We start from the raw sequence: 15,214 nt of genomic DNA on the forward strand, positions 1-15,214 counted from the left end.
TGAGAACATGCCTCCCTCACGGTGGCCTGTGATCAAGTCTGTAGTATTTTCCTGATTAATGATTGATGTGGGAGGACCAGACCAGTGTGGGCAGTGCCAAGTCTGGGCAGGTGGAGCTGTTGTATAAGGAAGCAGGCTAAGCAGGCCGTGGGGAGCAAACCGGTATACAGTGTTCCTCCATGGCCCTGCTTCAGCTCCTGCCTCAGCTAACTTACTGAGGAACAGCTGTAAACTGAAGTCTCTCTTCCCTGCACCGCTTCTGGTTGTGTGTTTATCTCAGCATAGATCCCAGTCAGCAATGGAAGAGGTCTTGTTGCAGGATAAGAGATCCCAGCTTAGGATTTGAAATGGAAGCTATGGGTATTTAAGAACTTCATTGCGGAAGAACTGAGGGGAGTGTCCAGAGGTGAGGATTGCCACCTGCTTTTCTTAGTGCCTCAGAATCCTGCCACTTAAAAGCCAGGTGAAGGTGACACATGCCTTTAAGGGAGAGGCGGGAAGATCAGGAGCTGAACCTTATCCTCAACTAAATAACAAATTCAAGACCAGCCTGGGCTATGGGAAACCTTGTCTCAAAAAGAGAGGAAAAAAAGAAGGATCTTTCCTTGTACAGGAGAACTTTTGCGTAGATGGTATAGGAGGGGAGAAGATTGTCGGCTCTCCTTATTCTAGAAGCTCAGATGAGGTCATACAGGCTTTATGATGCTCAGCTTTGGAGAAGGGGCAGTGATACTAGCAAATATCAACAAGTAGTTTTAGGATATTCACAGCAAACTCTTCATAGGGTACATTGTATTTGTCCTGGTAAATCATGATGGATTTATTTATTAAAATTCTTTTTAGATTTATTTTGTATCTATGAACATTTTTCCTGCATGTGTGTATGTGTACTATGCACCCGGTACCATTGGAAGTCAGAAGGGGCGGGTGTTCGATCCCCTGGAACTGGAGTTACAGGTGACTGTGAGCTACCGTGTGGATGCTGGGTTCTTTGAAAGAGCAACATGTGCTCTTGACTGCTGAACTATCTATCCTCATCATGGATTTGTTTTATTTGTTTTTTGAGACATCCTTGCTATATAAACTGGGCCTTCTTCAAACTCATAAAGATCACTGTGTCTGCCTCTTGAGTGCTGGGACTAGAGGTGTGCACCACCATGCCTGACTTGAGTGCTGGGACTAGAGGTGTGCACCACCGTGCCTGACTTGAGTGCTGGGACTAGAGGTATGCACCACCATGCCTGACTTGAGTGCTGGGACTAGAGGTGTGCACCACCGTGCCTGACTTGAGTGCTGGGACTAGAGGTGTGCACCACCGTGCCTGACTTGAGTGCTGGGACTAGAGGTGTGCACCACCGTGCCTAACTTGAGTGCTGTGCACCACCGTGCCTGACTTGAGTGCTGGGACTAGAGGTGTGCACCACCGTGCCTGACTTGAGTGCTGTGCACCACCATGCCTGACTTGAGTGCTGGGACTAGAGTTGTGCACCACCGTGCCTGACTTGCAGATTTTTAATACCTTTTCTCACCACTGAACTGTTAGGTTTTGCTAAGGATCTAATCGCTTAAACAAATCTATTATTTTTATTTTTAAAATATCTGTATAATTTTTAGTTATATGTACTTATGTATAGTTATATTCATGTGAATGCAGATGCCAGAGGAGGCTAGAGGTACTGGTCCCTTGGAGTTAAGTTGTAGGCAGTTGTGAGCTGCCTGAGAGGGTTGTGGGAAAGGAACTCAGGTCCTCTGCAAAAGCAACAGTATTCCTAACTGCTAACCCATCTCTCCAATCCCTGTTACTGTGTGTGTGTGTGTGTGTGCATGCCATCACACACGTGTTGAAATCAGAGGACAATTGTGTGCTGTTAATTCTCTCCTGCTTTCATGGATCCAGGCATCAAATTCAGGTTGCCTGACTGGCACAGCAAGGGCTTTTTACCCAATGAGAGAAGTTTTGTGTAGGGGATTTGGGATTGTGATGTCATTGACCAGATGGCCTGGCTTCTACTCTTGTCAGTTTTTGCAAATCTGATTCCAAACCCTTAGGATCATTAGTGAAAGACTGGGGGCCTTTCCCAGGAAGACAGTGTAAGCTAGGTAATTTACATTCCAGACTGCCCAGGTCTTAGGTGATTCCACTGGAAATGGGGAGTTCTGTAGACGAGGTATATGTTTCTGGATCCCCATGATCACTTCATCCATTTCTCTGGGTAAAGCCATCAGCTCAGCTGTGATTATGTTTGTGTTATTTTGAAGGTTTGTTAGATTATAAATAAAGCAAAACATTCACTAAACAGAAAATATTCTCTTTCACCATTATATCTATTACGTTTATAGAAATTCCAGGCAGCACTGGAGATTAACCCTTTGTCTTTCTCTTCCATTTAACTTTGGTTGGGAATCTGACACTATTGGGCATGAAAACCACCTTCTCAGCAAAGCCTACCAACTAAAGACACCTTGTCGCCGTCTCCAAATTGACTGTAAATCTTTCCTCCTCCTCTGCCTACATTCTTAACTCTTTTCTGACCACAGTGTCTAGATTTGCAGAGGTCTCTGGCTGTCCAGTAGCTCTTGTAGACCAGGCTGGCCTTGAACCACAGAGATCTGCTTGTCTCTGCCTCCTGAGTGCTGGGATTAAAGGCGTGCGCCACCACTGCCTGGCTAGTGCTCTCATCCATGTTATTTCTGTTGTCTGGACTGCTGACTGATTCAAATGCCATCTATGTTTATGGCTCCTCAGTAATAAACAGCCAGTTACATCCCAGCATGGAGCTTGTCCAAGTCAGTTTTTTATTGCTATGATAAACACTTTGCTGGTGGTTTTATGTCAACTTGACACACAAACCAGAGTTATCTGGAAAAAGGGAATTTTAACTGAGAAAATATCTCCATAAGATTCAGCTGTAAGGAGTTTTCTTAATTAGTGTTTATCTTCCAGATAATTCGTTTGTGTGTCAAACTATTTCAAATGGGGAAGACTTCAGAGCAGGGCTGGAGAGATGGCTCAGCGTTTAAGAGCACCGCTGTTCTTCCAGAGGACCTGGCTTTTATTCCTAGCACCCATGTGGCAGTGCACAACCATCTGTAACTCAAATTACAGATCCAGGGGATCCAGCACCCTCTTCTGGCCTGTGCAGGCACTGCACGAACATGGTACACTTACAGATATGCCACCAAAACACCCTTAACACATAAAATAAATAAATATTTTAAAAAGACTAGAGCAATGGAAGTTGTCAAGTATATAGAAATACATTTCATAATGTAAGAGGCTAAGACAGGGAAAGGTTCCTCCATTTTGTATTCTTGCTGAGGCTATTTCAGGTTTGATTAGAATTTGGTCTCCTTGATGGAGAATCCTATGGAAAATTGCCCAGCTCTGTTCTAGGAACCAAAGGTGTCCTAGCTAACTTCTCTTAGTTTCTGTTCTGTTAAGCTGCTTGCTTCTATGAAGCACCCTCTCCCCAACACTGTAGCTGCTGAGCAAGATACCAGGATGTGGTTTCTACCTTCAAAACCCCATGTTCTGGACATTGGGGATATACCTGGGTTCCCTGAATACTTAGTAGTCCCAGCTGATTGGAATAAAGACTTCTATTCTGCTTTCTGTAAATAGAGACTGCTTGCTCATTTCCCAACTTCTCAGATTCGGATAATCACATAGAAACTATATTGTTGTACATATACACAACACTGCTTGGCCTATTAGCTCAGGCTTCTTATTAACTAACTCTTACTTCTTAAATTAACCCATTTCTATTAATTTGTGTATTGGCCTGAGGCTGTGGCTTACTGGTAAGGGTCTGACACCTGTCTCCTTCGGCAGCTCCATGGTGTCGCTTCCACTCCACCTATTCTCTATCTCTGTTCTGATTTCCCGCCTGGCTTTACTCTGCTAAGCCACTGGCCAACACAGCTTCTTTATTCACCAGTGATAATAAAACATATTCAGAGCATACAGAGGGAAATCCCACACCATCTTTCAGTTGACTATAAACTGTGTCTGCATGGTCCTCTCTGGTTTGCTCCCTGTGTCAACAATGATAAATAGGGTCAGTTCTCTCGGAGAATATAACAGTTCTTCATAGGTGTGTGCCTGAAGACAGAGCAGCAAAACAGAGCCTGAAAAAATGCAATTCATTAATGAATAAAGTTAGAGATTCGGTACTTCTGTATGGAAAGAACAGATCTATCAGACAGAAAATCAGTGCGGATATTATTGAGTCAGTTGGACAGTATGGATGACCGACCAGAGCAAACTGAATGTTAGAGAAGCTTTGGCGTGAGTACGAAAGGTGGAGACACGGAGCAATGCAGTGGAACTATTTTATACCGTCTTGTAATGGAAGATACATGTTGCTATACGTTTGTCAAAATCTGCAGACTGTACACCAAGAGTAAGTTGTGTACAAGCTAGAAACTTAGGTGATGGCAGTATTGGTTCCTGCACCGTGGTAAGTGCAGTGCATGGATCCCCATGTTGGTGGGGAAGCTGTGTGCTAGGTTAGGAAGGCAGTCTGTTGGAACTTTCAACTCACTTTTCTCATGAACTCCAAACTGCTTAAATTAACCTAGTCAAAATTCCTCTGGGACTCAGTGGTTTCTGAGGGTGTTCTGTACAGTAGACGCGGAATGCAAAGCCGTGTTTGTCACCAGAGCAGAATAGGAGCTGACTATGGTTTGTTTTCAGCACCGATGTTAAGTACTATCTTCTTCAAGCAGCTAGAGGCTGTGGATGGCCATGTAGAAGTGTGAAATGGTTGGAGACTGATTCGGTTCCTTATGAAGACAGGTCGTATACTTGATACTTAAACAGTTTACTGAAACGGTATCATTACCTTAAATTTACTTTTAGTCTTTTATTCAAAAAAATGGACAGCCCTTTGCTTACCTCCCGAATTTGAATTTTAGCAGAACTCAGACAGGGAGGTCCTTTCCATAAGATGTGTGCTCACATGGGGATTTGGGGATCCTCTTCCAAAAACACCCCTCCAGATGGCCAGCAGTTTGGTTCTGGTAGTTGACTGAGAGGAACTCACCATTAAGCTGTGAGACTGGACTCCGTGAGTAAGCCACTCAAGAAGTGTTTATTGGGTTTCCAAAAATGTGAGCCAGAAATTTGTTACAGCATCGCTTCTGCTTTTTTTTCATTTTTTTGTACAGTGCCGTGCGTGTATTAAACTCAGTGTCTGTGCGTGTGCCGTGCCTATGTCATATTACCAAGGCACAACTCCAGTTCCCAATTCACTTACAGTTTTTAAGACTTACTTCTCTATTTTTATGTGTATGAGCATTTTATCTGTTTGTATGTGTGTGTGTGTGTGTGTGTGTGTGTGTGTGATATATATATATATATATATATATATATATATATATATGTGTACATGTGCATGCCTGGTGCCCCAGGAAGTCAGAAGAGGGTGCTAGATCCCTGGAAATGGAGTTATGGGTAATTGTGAGCAGCTATATGGGTACTGGGAACTAAACCATGCCCTCTGCAAAGAGCAGCCATTAACTTAACTGCTGAGCCATCATCTCCAGTCCTCATTTTTGAAAACAGATTTTGTTAGAACTGTTTTGTATTCACACCAAAATTAAGAAGAAAATAAAAGTCCACAAACGCCTCCTGTCCCCCCTTTTCCCCCATTAGCTTTCTGTTGTGCTAAAATCCTAACCACAGTGCTGTTTGTTACAGTGAATGGACCAACATATCACATATCACTAATTCTACAGCTTAGGGCTCATTCTATGCTTTGTTTCTTTATTTCTTGTTTAGTTTTTGAGACAGTGTGGCCTTGACTGGCCTGGAACTTGCTGTGTGGACCTGGCTGGTCTCACTCTGAGAGGTCCACTGCCTCTGCTTCCCGACTGCTGGGTGGGATTAACGGCTGGTGCCACCACTCCAGAGCATTCTATGGATTTTGGTAGGCATAAAGGTATGTATCTGTAAATTCCTCAGAATACTTTTACTGCCCTAAACATTCCCTGGAACTTATCTGTTTCTCACTCCTGATTTTGATCCTTTTATTGTCTTTCATTTTTCACAGGTACCTACTATGAGTCAGTCATTGTGCTGTACACAGAGATTAAATGATAAAAATTGGAGCAGGATCCTTACACTCTTTTGTCTTTTTCGACAGGGTTGTTGTGTGTAGTTCTGTTGGTCTGGAACTCCATCTGTAGACCAGGCTGGCTTCAAACTCAGAGATCTGCCAGCCTCTGCCCCCCATGGAATTTAAGGTGTGCGCCGCTATGCCTGACTGAGTCCTTAAACTCTTAAAGCACGTACGTTTGAACAAGATCCAGGTAGGCCTGACAGTATGTATGCATTCACACACATCTATATGTGTATCAATGGTAAATACCCCTGATTTATTGTGAAGTCTAGAAAGAGACCCCTATCCCAGGTTTGAAGGTTCAGAGAATGGATCCTATGTAAAATAAGATCTATGTTTGTCTTGTTTTATTAGTACAGAGATTCACATAGTCCAGGCTGTCCTTGATCTCCTAATCCTCCTGCCTTAACACCCAGGTGCTGGGATTATAGGCCTTGGTACCACTATCCCAGGCTTTAATAAGACTTGTGTAAAGCCCTGGATTAAATGACACCAGCAAGGAGTGGGGATAAAGGAACAGCAGCTAGGATTTTCTAGGCAGAGGGAGTAGCTTAGGCAAAGGTTCCTAGATGTGGATAGAATGATGGATTTTATGAGATAAAATGGGTTCAGTATAGGAGGGAAGAGGAGTGAGTGGGAGATTATGAGGAGATGAGAAAGAGAGCTAGAAAAGAGGAGGCCCTGATAGCTACTGACCTTGGGCATCATAGTGAAGAATTAGAACCTAAATCTGGAGGTCAAAAAAGTCTTTAAAGGGTCTTCACTCCCGCTCCTCTCTTATTCCCTCATAGGGATTTGAACCCAGGCCTCACAGGTGCTCAGCTGTGCTCTGCCACAGAGCTGGACTCTTGGCTCTTTTTTGTTTCTTTCTTTTTGAGACAGGGTCTTATGTATCCCTGGCTGGTCTTGAGATCACTAATGTGGATGAAGGGGAACCTGAACTTGTTACCCTCCTGACTGCCTCCTGAGTGTTGGGAGTACTTAATATGGTGCCAGGTCTCAAACCCAGGGTTCTGTGCATGGTGGGTGAGCGGTCTATCAACTGAGTGACATCCCCAGTGACCCCACCCCACTTTTGAATTTTTCTTTTTGTGAGAAGTTGAGTGTTTTTGTGACATTTCATAAATGAATATTGTCTTAGTTAGGGTTACTATTGCTGTGGTAGACACCATGACCAAAATCAACTTGGGAGGAAAGGTTCCTTTCATTTTATAGCTTGTGGTATATCATTCAGGGAAGTCAGGGCAGGAACTAATGAAGAGGTCTTAGAGGAGTGCTGATTACTATAGCTTGTTCCTCATTGCTTGTTCAGCTTGCCTTTTTATACACCCCAGACCACCGGCCTAGGGAAGGTCCCACCTACAGTGGGGTGGGCCCATCCACATCAGTCATCTTTTAACATTGCCCATAAGCTTGCCCACAAAACAGTCTGGTGAGGGCATTTTCTCTATAGAGGTTGGGAAAAAAAGATAGCTGCCCATGCATGCTTCTATAGACGTTCCCTTTCACCAAATTGTTGGCAGAGGTTGTTGATTTGTTTCCTGGCTGCCTAGACCCAAAATAATCCCACAGAAACTAATTATTTGCAATACTGTTTGGTCAATAGCTTAAGCATGTTTCTAGCTAGCTCTTATATCCTAGCCCATCTCTAATCTGTGCATCACCATGAGGTCATGACCTACCAGCAAAGTTCTGTTGGGGGTGTCTGTCTCCTACGCTGGCTACATGACAACTCTCTGACTCTGCCTATTTTTCCCCAGCATTCAGTTTAGTTTTCCCGCCTAGCTCTATTCTGCTAAGCTACTGGCCGAAACAGCTTCTTTATTAACCAATGGCAACAAAACATATTCACAGTGTACAAAAGGAAATCCCACATCACCAAAAGACTCTAGTTTATGTCAAGTTGACACACATACATAAAAGTTTATTAGCCATTGATTTGTTAGAGAACTCTAGTTTGTTTCTAGTTTGGGGTTATTATAAGAAAAATTACCAGAAACATTTATGTGTAGGTTGTATGTGGATGTGAACTAAATATGACAAGAGTATAATTGTTGAATCATTTGGTAATTATATTTTTATTTTCTATATGGATTGTTTAAACTGTTCTCCTGTGTGGGTGTACCATTTCCCATTCCTACCAGCCTTGACTGAATGATCCATGGCTTGCCAGCATTTGGGCTTGTCATTGTATTGAAATTTTGGCTATTTTATAAGCAAGTGGTGATAGCCCATAGTAGTTTTAATGCACATTTCTCTAATTGCTAATGATAGAAACATTTTTTATGTACTTATTTGCCGCTTATGTGTTCTTGCTGGTAAAATCTCTGCCATGCCTTTTGTCTATTTTCTAATTAGGTTGTATCTTTTTGGTAATTTTTAAAAATTGATTGTGATGTGAGTGATGGCACAGTGGTTAAGAGCAATGTTCTGGAGAACTCGAGTTGGATCCCTAGCACCCCCACATGAAGGTTCACTCTAGTTCCAGGGCTTGTGATAACCTCTTCTGGCCTCTGCATGCATGTGGTGCACAGATATACATGCAGGCCAAACACCCAGACACATGGAATACAGTTAAAAATTAAAAGAAATATACCATGTGTGCATTATATATGTGCATACCACAGCAAGCCTGTAGAGGTCAGAAGACAACTTTGTGGAGTTTGTTCTCTCCTACTTTGGTGTGAGTTCTGGGCATCAAACTCAGGTCAACAGGCTTGTGCCACAAGTGTCTTTACCCACTGAACCATCTTGTCTGCCCTGATTGTGGGTTGTTGTTTTTTTCTTTAAGACAAGGTTTCTCTGTGTAGCCCTGGCTGTCCTGGAACTCACTCTGTAGACCAGGCTGGCTTTGAACTCAAAGATTCACCTGCCTCTGCCTTCCAAGTGCTGGGATTAAAGGTCTACACTGCCCTGGTTATGTTTTAATGTTGAGTTTGAAAACCTTTTACATATTAGATACTAGTCCTTTGTTGTGTCTTCACAGTTCATTCATCCTTTCTTCCAGTTTTTGTTTATGTACTGTATATGTTCTGAGGAAGCAAGCTCGCTCCTTCCTCCCTTCCTCAGAGGAAAAGCCAATTTTGATAAGTGCAAATATTATCAGTTTTTCTTTTTGAATTATGCCTTTTGTTGTCCTGTCAAGGGACACTCTGCGTAGTCTTAAATCCCAGATGTTTTCTTTTCTATGTACATACTTCTAAGAGTCACAGCTGTGCATTTGTATGAGTTTGTGTTTCATCTTAAGTTTAATAAAAGCTGTGAGATTTACAGTTTGAGAGGCTTTCTTACTCTGGTACCTAGGTGCCTGCTAGAATTTGACTCCTCTATCAGAGACCTGTGTTAGAAGCCGTATGTGTATAGACAGTCTCAAAGGTTAGAATTGGTGGGTAGAGAGACTTGGAAATGGGTCATTTCATTCCACCGAGGTCAGGACAGTGATAGGGATCGTAGGGCATTTGGGGAACTGAAGGGGGCAGTTACCCTACTGGGGAAGACGTGTTTGAACAGAGTCCTGGATGAACAGAAAGTAGCTGATGAGGTGAGGTGGCGACAGGGGGACGTGTTAGGCGGCCACAGTAGCGCAGATGCACACACAGAGAAACGGCCTTTGAGAATGCAGTTGTGGGGGTGTAGACAGGTCGGTGCTGTCTGACTTCACTGTGGGTGGCAGGAAGCTGTCAATAAGAACTGAAAGATAGGCCAGGACCTGGTTTGTTGAGCTTGGGCCTGATGCTCAGTAGTTCTCATACCTGTTGTAGCTCATTGTTTATTCATTTAAAAATATTATTATTATTATTATTATTACTTCTTTTCTGTATGAGTGTTTTATCTGAATGTCTGTGCACCATTTGCATGCCTGGTGCCCATAGAGGCTAGGGGAAGGTGTCAGATCCTCTGAGACCCGGGGTCACAGACAGATGTGAACTGCCATGTGGGTGCTAGGAATTGAACTCTGGGTCCTCTGGAAGAGCAGCCAGCACTCTTAACCTCTGAGCCACCTCTCCAGCCGTGTTTACTTTTTATAGTAAACATTTTTCTAAGACTTCTCTCATGTCCTTTAAGTTGCTATGTAAGTCTATGAGGCCAGAAGATGGCTCGGTTGACAAAGTATCTGCTATTGAAACATGAAGAGCTGAGTTTGGTTTCTCAGCACCCATGTAAGCAGCCAGGCACAGCAGAATGCAGCAGTGACTCCAGTGTCTAAACGGTGGTAGTGGTGGCACACAGGTTGCTGGAGTCCGGTAGCCGCTCAGCCTAGCCTAGTCCATGAGCTCGAAGTTAGTGAGAGACCTCGCCTCAAAAAATAGGGTGGAAACCGATTAAGGAAAGTACCTGACATTGGTTGGCTTCTGGTCTCCACATGTACTTACACAAACATGCATCATCACTCCCACACACATGTACACACACACACAAAACATATATAGTTCATATTTTTAAGACATATCAACGTGGCATAAATGTAAATGAAAACAAAGTAATTTGAGATGTTTTATGATCTAAGTATTTAAGCATTATTGTATGTATATATTTACCCTATATGTGGAATCACTGTGAACACATAGCAGCAAATGCAGTTAACACGGCTGTGCTGTCTTGGCAGCTCACAGATTTTAAACTCAGCAATGATTTTCCCAAATGGTCAGCATCCTGTTTATAAAGTGGAAACCTAACCAAAGTACAAGTTATTTTTGTTGCATCCCTGAAAAATTCAGTGTTTATTAAAGCTGTTAAAAAGTACTTTCTCATGTAAACGGAGTCAATTTCTAGTCTCCAGTGATTGCAAACAGGTTTTCTCTGTCACATGGGGTGTCGTAATCATGTGACAGGGGTCAGCAGGAGTTGGCCATATTTCCTGTGCTTATATAGTCCATAAACTGAAAATGCTTTTTATATTTTCAGTTGTCTAAAAATGAGAAGAAAGCTGAAACAAAGCTTATCAAGGCTTTTCTTGAATTAAATGAAAACTGATATTACATGAGAATTCATGACTTTAAATTCAGTCCAAAGTCAGTTCCTTATTTATTTTCCAATTGTGTTAAAATTAGATGAATTGACCCTAGTTCAAGATTGTTGGCAGAGGCTACTAGTTCGTTTCCCGACTGCCCTGACTCAAAATAACTGCACAGAAACTTTTATGATTTGCAATACTTTTGGCCAATAGCTTAAACATATTTTTAGCTAGCTCTTATATCCTAAACTAACCCATCTCCATTAATCTGGTATCGCCATGTGGCTGTGGCTTACTGGGTAAAGTTCCATCCAGTGTCCAGCGTCTGTCTCCAGCAGGACTACATGACTTCTCACTGACTCCACCTTCTTTCTCCCAGCATTCAGTTTAGTTTTCCTGCCTAGCTCTACTCTGCCCTATCACAGGCCAAAGCAGCTTCTTTATTCATTAACCAAAAAAAGCAACACATACAGAAGGACTTTCCGCGTAACAAGATGTTGATTGAAATCTCACCAAAATAACTTTTATGTCATAGGCACAGTTATATTAGAATAGTTTTTTTGTTTGTTTGCTTTTTAAAGATGTGCTGTCCTGGAATCCACTACGTAGTTCCTAATCCCAGGGTCTGTTAATGCAGGTGTGCATCAGCACACATCTCAAAATAGATGTCTCTTTGTATGAGGAAAATGATACAGGCCGTCTGTGTGCAAAGCAAGATGCTAATAGAAATAGTTAACTTAATTGTAGTATAATATACAAAGTAATCCCACCTCCCCCGGGGGTCTTGCCGTGTAGCTCTAGCTGTCCTAGAACAGTTTGTTGTACAGGCAGGCCAGATTTACTTTCGGCTGCTCACCTGCTTCTACCTCCTGAGTGCTGGGATTATAGCCATGTGCTACCCAGGCTCGGCTTTGAAGTAATATTCCTTCTGGAGTCACAGCAAGAGATTTTGGATCGGTTATCTGGTAAATAGGCAATAAATGTGTTCAAGTGTAACAGGAAATATAATCTATCAGAAAGTTTTGATGTTTGCCACACAGTTTTCACATTAATAGTGAAACGCAGCTTGTCTCTAGCCGTTCTGCCTACCTTTGCAGCCCTTGGCTCTTCCTGCTGGTGTCCTGTTTTAGTGACAATTTGTGGGTCCAACTGATAGGACTATGGTATAAATTATTTGAATAGTTGTGGTTTGGGTGAGAAATGTCATCCTTAGGCTCAGGTATTTGAATCCCAGTTGGTGGTCTATTTGGGGAGGTTTAAGAGGTGCAGCCTTCCTGGAGGAAGCCACCTCTGGAGATAGGCTGCGAGGGATAGTATCTACCTGTAAATAAGAGGCTGTCTCTCAGCCTCCTGCTCCTGCTGATATGGCTCCCTCACTCCTCTAGAACCCCTTCTGTGAGGCGCTTTTTGGTTATGGGGTTTTATCAGTGCAATAGAAAAGGAATGGAAGTTTTAGGTGCATGCAGTTGGAAGGTTGCTGAGGTAGCGTACACAATTGAAAGATAATTTATAAGAACAGGGCAATACTGGGAGTGCCCTTTCGCTGGGCTTCAGGGAGCTCTCCTTACTCCTTCTTCCTGTTTAGCCCCGCCCCTCCTCTTTTCTTCTTTTCAACTTTGTGCCAAAAAGTTCAAGAGACTGGCTGTCCACAATCCCAGTCTCACATGGTGCTGGCACTGCGATCCCCATGGGCAGCGCCGTTTATCCCCCTGACCTAGACCTCCCGTGTACCCCGAGAAAAGAGGTGCTCTGATTTGTCTGGTGTGGTGCTCCTACCAGCAGCCTCTGTGGCGAAGGGGGAATAGTGACAAAGGAAAGGACAGCTTTGGGATTCCCTGCTTTACTGCAACTGAGTGTGTTCTCAAATTTAGCTTTCTAGTGTCCAGGTTTAACTTTGCATCATACTTGATTGCCCAGGTGCCCAGCCTTTGTGCTTCCTTATGGCGTATGTATAACCATATCTTGAGTTTTGGCACACTACTTTGACTCTGTACTGTCTTTTCATTTTTTTTCTCTCAGTTTTTCTGTTTGTTGTTAAATAGAGCTAGTTGGATAATTTCCAATAGCACAAATTTCTCACTTGAAACAGTTAAAAATAAATAATAGTGATAATTAGTCTTTGAAGGATAATGAACTTAGCATTGTAGCTAATCCTTAGGTGGGGCCATTTTTGCATCATTATTGGTAGAAAGTTCCAATTTGACTTATTATTATTATTATTATTATTATTATTATCATCGTGATGTCAGTATCTAACTCTCTGTGTAGTCTCTTATGACAGCTAACCAGTGTCTTAGTTATGCTTTCTATTGCTTTAATAAGGCACCATGACCAAAAAGCAAGTAGGGGAGGACAGGGTTTCTTTGGCTCACACTTCAGCGTTGCCCTTTATCATTGAAGGAAGTCAGGACAGGAATTCAAACAGGGCAGGAACTTGGAGCCAGGAGCTGATGCAGAGGCCACGGAGGGGGTGTGTGTACTGACTTGCTTCCTGTGGCTTGCTCAGCCCACCTTCCTATAGAATCCAGGACTACCAGCTCAGGGATGGCACCACCTTCCACGGGCTGAACACTCCCCTATTGATCACCAATTAAGAAAATACCTTACAACTGAACCTCATGGAGGCATTTTCTCAACTGAGTTTCCTTCCTCTGATAATTCTAGCTTATGTCAAGTTGACACACAAAACTAGCCAGCACATCAGAGAACCGTGGCTTAACAGTCGGGACTCCGATTCGTTGAACTTTATTGGAAGTCAGTGGCTTTTCTATGATCAACATTTATCAGTGCTTCTGTCTTCCATGTTGTCTTTGAAATGGAATGTGAGTTTCAACAGAAGTAATAGATGTGAAAACTCTTTGAAAGTAGAGTACTGTGCAATCTTAAGGTACTTCATTCTACATTTAATATTCTTATATTTAGTGTCTTAGTTTGGCGCTTCTATTGCTGTTGTAAAACACCATGATCAAAAGTAACTTAGGGAGGAAAAGGTTTATTTGGCTTACAGGTTCCAGTCCATCATCAGTGGACTGAGGGAAGCCAAAGCAGGAAGCTGGACGCAGGAATTGAAGCAAAGGCCATTGAGGAATGCCACTTTCTGGCTTCTCCTCCTGACTTTCTCTGTTTCCCTAGGACCACCTACCCAGGGGTTGAATTGCCCACAATGGACCCCACCCACATCTATCATCAACTAAAAACTAACCCATCATTGCTCACGCCTTTAATCCCAGCACTCGGGAGGCAGAGGCAGGCAGATCTCTGTGAGTTTATTAAGGCCAGCCTGGTCTACAGAGTGAGTTCCAAGACGGTCAGGGCTACACACAGAGAAACCCAGTCTCGGGGGAAAAGGAAAGAAAGAAAAAGGAAAGGAAACCATCACGCAGGCTTGCCCACAGGCTAATCTAATGGAGGCATTTTCTCAGTCCAGTTGAGGTTTCCTCTTCCCAGATGACTCTAGATTGTGTCAACACTGATGAAATATCAAACCAGCACATCTGGTTACTGTGTGTTCTTAAATGCTAGAGTGGAGAACCTAGCTTCAGTGGTAGTTAAGGTTTGAAAGTATAAGGAAAGCGTAATGTAGCATACAGTGTCAAGTGGTGTTACTGAGCTGTTTGATGGAGATGACACCCACTGAACGACACTTACTTAGTTGTCTAATGGACAGCTCATGGTACCACTACAACATGTCAAACCAGGTCTACTGACAATAAATTATGTAAGATTTTATCAGAGAACCAATTAATTTGATTTTTTTGTTTCCTTGTTTAGAATAATTTTTATTTCCCCACTTTGAAGCTGGATATGAAAAGTTACAATTATTGAATTTATGTCTATGAGTATTTTGCCTGAGTGCATGTAAGTACATCATGTTCATGCTCGGTGCCTGTTGAGATCAGAGGAGGCCTCAGATCCCCTGGAACTGGAGTTATGGACAGTTGTCAGCTGCCATGTGAGTGCCGGGAACTGAACTTGAGCCCTTGGCAAGAGCAGCAAGTACTCTTGTCTGTTGAGCCATCTCTCCAGCCATCTGAAAGTGGATATTTAAAGTTATATTCTTGTTATTGATAGAGAATTTCTTATTTGGAAAGGGAATATTCTTGCATTTGTACTATGATCATCACTCGTTTTCTTTCTT

At 42.8% G+C, this 15,214-nt stretch overlaps 1 protein-coding gene across 1 annotated transcript in view; it reads left to right on the forward strand.

Annotated features, from left to right (window-relative positions):
* Commd1 (copper metabolism domain containing 1) overlaps positions 1 to 15,214 on the forward strand; it is a 105,442-nt gene that overhangs the window by 25,597 nt on the left and 64,631 nt on the right. The window lies entirely within an intron of this gene.

The sequence above is a fragment of the Microtus oregoni genome, unplaced genomic scaffold, assembly GCF_018167655.1.
Source record: "Microtus oregoni isolate MIOR12 unplaced genomic scaffold, Mior012 000019F_ref0000042, whole genome shotgun sequence".
Taxonomy (NCBI): Eukaryota; Metazoa; Chordata; class Mammalia; order Rodentia; family Cricetidae; genus Microtus; species Microtus oregoni.